At 35.1% G+C, this 4140-nt stretch overlaps 1 protein-coding gene across 1 annotated transcript in view; it reads right to left on the reverse strand.

Moving 5' to 3' along the window:
* LOC116341920 (probable serine/threonine-protein kinase yakA) overlaps positions 1–3539 on the reverse strand; it is a 38958-nt gene extending 35419 nt beyond the window's left edge. The window contains exon 1 of the mRNA XM_031769327.1: positions 2672–3539. The gene's annotated coding sequence lies outside the window, so the exon portion shown is untranslated. The remainder of the gene's footprint in view (positions 1–2671) is intronic.
* Between the last annotated feature and the right edge of the window lie 601 nt (positions 3540–4140).

Here is a 4140-nt window from a genome sequence, read left to right on the forward strand (position 1 = left end):
TTTAATTTGTGGATTGACTGTTTTCTCTTCTCGACCGTTTGCATATTGTTTTTCCGATTCTCTCTCCCTTCGGTTTTGACTCTCCTTCTCTCTCCCTCTCTCTGACAATTTCTTTCTCTCTTTTTTTGTTCTTGCACACACTCTGTTATTGTTATGTTTTCATGCCGTCTTTGCCGTGTGCATTCAAATTCCTTTACACAATTTAATGCGTACGCTACAATGTATATTACATTTGATTACAAAATTCAATGACTTTGTTACTCTCTTGCTTGCGTTTGCTCTGTCAAATTGTTGGTTCTCTTCGTTTCTCCACTTCTTTCATGCATTTGATTCTCTCCTCATCGGTTTATCGACTAATGATTGACTATAACATTGTAAGTGAATGGCAACAAACATGTGCACTTTCGTTCTTGGTCGCTCTAGTCAAATGCATGCATGTACATTTTACAACATTCAATTCAAGCATTTACTCATTTTCATTCACAAAAATTAATGCAATTAAAACCAATAAAAATTTCATCGCCTAAAGCCACTTCAAATGTTTTTTTTTTATAGCTGCAGAGTGTATGTTTGTGTGACATTTTTCGCACGCATCTCTCTGTCTCTCTATCTCATAATGAAGTGGAAAAAAGTGTGTTGCAGAATGAATATTAGCGAATCCAATTGAATTTTTGAATGATAATGAAATTGAATCGAATTTAAAGCAAAAAAAGACGAACATATATTTTTATTACATTCGCATGCATATAATCGGGAATATTTTTTATACGTATTCATGCAAATCAAAAACTTTATTTCATGTTTGTTTCAGAATTTATTTGGAAAAAACATTTCATATCTATAATTGTTTTTATTTCGACAGTTTAATACGAGACAACGTCGGAAGTTTCGTGTTAGAATTTTTGTTGCTCAATATACACTGCCTCGCATGTGAACAACCACTGTCAAACTGACATCGGTATCATTAAGAGAAAAAAAGAGACACACATTTTCAGCATTGAATTTATTGGAGTAAAGTACAAGTAAGTAATATGAAAAGAAAACGCATACAGACGGATTGCGTCGATGCATGCAACGCACGCGACACAATCTAAATTGATAGTTCCTTTTAGCCTCAGACAAAAATCAAGATAGAGTAAAAGAGAAAGAGAAGAAACCGAAAGAAAACGGAATGAAACGGCAAGAAAAGAAGAAGAAAACGTTTTTAACGTTTGCAAAATTCATGTCAGCATATTCATTTTTGTATATGTATTGGATTTTGGTAGTGCTTTCAGTCGTGTCTGAAGTGTTGTCGTACGTATTTATATGTAACACGCGCATGGAGCGAATTTCAATCCCGATCCACTTTAAAATCAGCTAAAAATCCAAGACACACAATACACACACTCTTATACACATATTCGCACACAAACATTCACTCAATCACTCACAATTGTATGACTCAAGCACATGCGGATCTCGCCGAACAAGGGCACACCGAACAAGAAAAAAAATTCATAAGAAATTTTCAAACTCATCGACAATCCTGTTTATACAAAATGTAAATAAAAATTAATTTGTGTGTATGTATGAATGAAATGTTAAAAGTGCCACAGTACCACAAGACATTTCCGTTTGTGCCGAAAAAAAATTACACATTTCGCACACGCAAAACAAATTACAAAATAATTTTCACACCGTTCGACTTTTCCAACAATTTTTTTTTGCTCTCGGTCGAAATATGAGTCGAAACACAAGAAAGAAAAATAAACACAGTGTGACCAACGTTTCCATTCCATAATATTCATTTTTATCTCGAAAATGAAAAGATCAAAAAAGCATCACAAAATATTGTGCCAATAAAGAGGATAAAGTAAAAATCGAAGCGAACTGATTAAACGTCACTGCATAAAGGTTGGCACAGTAGTGGGGCTGTCATCGGTGTCTTTCTAGTCACAATCAGACTTAATAATTTTGACAGCGCGATTTATAAAGTTCTTTTTTTGTCATCGCGTGTTTGTGTATATAATTTTGTTGTTGTTGTTGTTGTTAGCGATGACCAATAGAAATGTCAACGCGAGAAGACTGGCTAATTGTGAGCGTGTTAGTTAATTTACCTAACAATTCAGTGTTTTTGTTCATTATGCACAATTTATAAATATGTACTTGTTAAACTGGGTGTCGGTATACGTGCGGGTATGTGTCTGTATGACGATAGGAATCAACCAAATAAAGAACAATCAAATGAAATAATCAACAGCAACAACAACAGCGGCAGCGTAACAGCGACCGCACCATAGCAGCGCACGATATACACACAAAGAACGAGAAATATAAAGAACTAATAAATAACAATAATCACTACACACGCACACAATAAACAAAAAAAACAACAACAACAACAAGTAAATGAGACCTGTGATAACAAATTACATATGCCAATTTTGTGCAAAGAACGCACGACAACAAGACGTCGACGACAACGACAACAACTACGACGATGGACGATTTGTTGATTGAACCGATATGATGTGTGTGAGTGATGTGAGAATGCGCGCGCGAAAATTCAAAATCAATTTTTATTTCAATCATCCAACATTGTATACTGCTATCAAGTGAAATCACACGAAATGAATAAAAAAAATGTTTTCAATTTAAAAATGAAAAAAAGAACAACAAATTATTCACATACCTTTTATTTTAGAAAAATTTCAATGATTTCGGCTTAATTGGTAGCGCTTTTTTCAAACTTTATTTTCACTGTAAATTTTGAAATGTGTGTTATTTGGTACAGTTTATTTAAAACACATGAATCTCTGTGCACTGGCTTAATATATCATCAGTATGAAACCTTTGTGTTATAACAACACCTATATACTTTGTCTCTTCTATCTTATTTTCGGGGGGTTTGACACCATCAACCCCACACAAGTCACGATTGTTCAAGTTCTTTAAAAATTTCTCTGCTTTCAACTGAACATTTCCTCTCAATCAATATTCAGTGTTGGTTTTGTTTCTTTTTCTTTTACTGTCAATTCACATTTTTCATTGTTTATATCTCACTCGAACTTTCCACACTTTGTTTCAAACTCAACTCTTCAGTCAACTGTCAATGCTTCACTGTCTTGTTTTAGATGATCGAACATTATACAAAAGTCAATTTTATTTCTTGATTTGTTTCTGCTGTCCAAAAATATATCTTAGTTCAATTTTCACATTATTTCAATCGAATTTAACTTGTACAGTTCAAACACATGCTCCATGTATTTTGCCTCCAAAAAATCTCTCGTACTACTCGATCACTTTCGTAAGTCGATCAAAATGTGTAATTCATTTGTTTTGAAATTTTCTCAATGAAATCTTCTTCGTCGGTATGCTTTTGTTTCGTAGTTACAAACGTTTTGAATTGCCAATTATTTTCTGTTGCTTTTTGTTGATAAAAGAAAACGAATGCATTGGAATATGCTACGTTATTCTCAAATGATTTTGTTTGTTCGGTTCGCTAACGCACGCAAAAACAGAACCTATATCATGCAGTGCACAGGTCTTACTGATTCTTCCATTCGATGTGAGCATTGCTTTCAGTGCCACAGTAAGAGCCGAAAAACGAAACAACGGCAGCATACGGCTACAACACCCATTTCGAACGGCAACAACAACGGCAGCAACGACAAACGATATGATAGAGTAACAACGAGCGGGGCTATACAACGGGAAAACAACATACACTATGTATGCTCATTTTTCGTTCGTTCGATGTGTGCGTGCGGGTATAAACGCGTTTGAATGCTAATGGCACTCATTTATGAAATAAAAATACACTACAACATCTGCACGTACGGCAAAATCGTTTTATCGGTCCGTGTGCATGCATATGCACACACCACCGTAGTCCGACCATATGAACACGCACACATCAACAATGCACACGGTCGCTCATACAATTTTTTTTGTTCTCATTTTCTCTATCTTTATCGGTTCGCCTGTACTGCTGTTGCTGCTGTTCGCATACACATATGGTGTTGTTGTTGCCGCTGCTGTTGTACTGCTTTTTTTTGTTGCCGAGTTCGAAAATGCATATCAATTGGAATAACCGAGGTATTTGTTGTGTGTTTGTGCAGATGTTAGTGTACACACGCTGTTGAATCATTAGGCATGTGT

Source organism: Contarinia nasturtii, unplaced genomic scaffold (genome assembly GCF_009176525.2).
Source record: "Contarinia nasturtii isolate CC-2019 unplaced genomic scaffold, AAFC_CNas_1.1 Cnas_scaffold_810, whole genome shotgun sequence".
NCBI classification, from domain to species: domain Eukaryota; kingdom Metazoa; phylum Arthropoda; class Insecta; order Diptera; family Cecidomyiidae; genus Contarinia; species Contarinia nasturtii.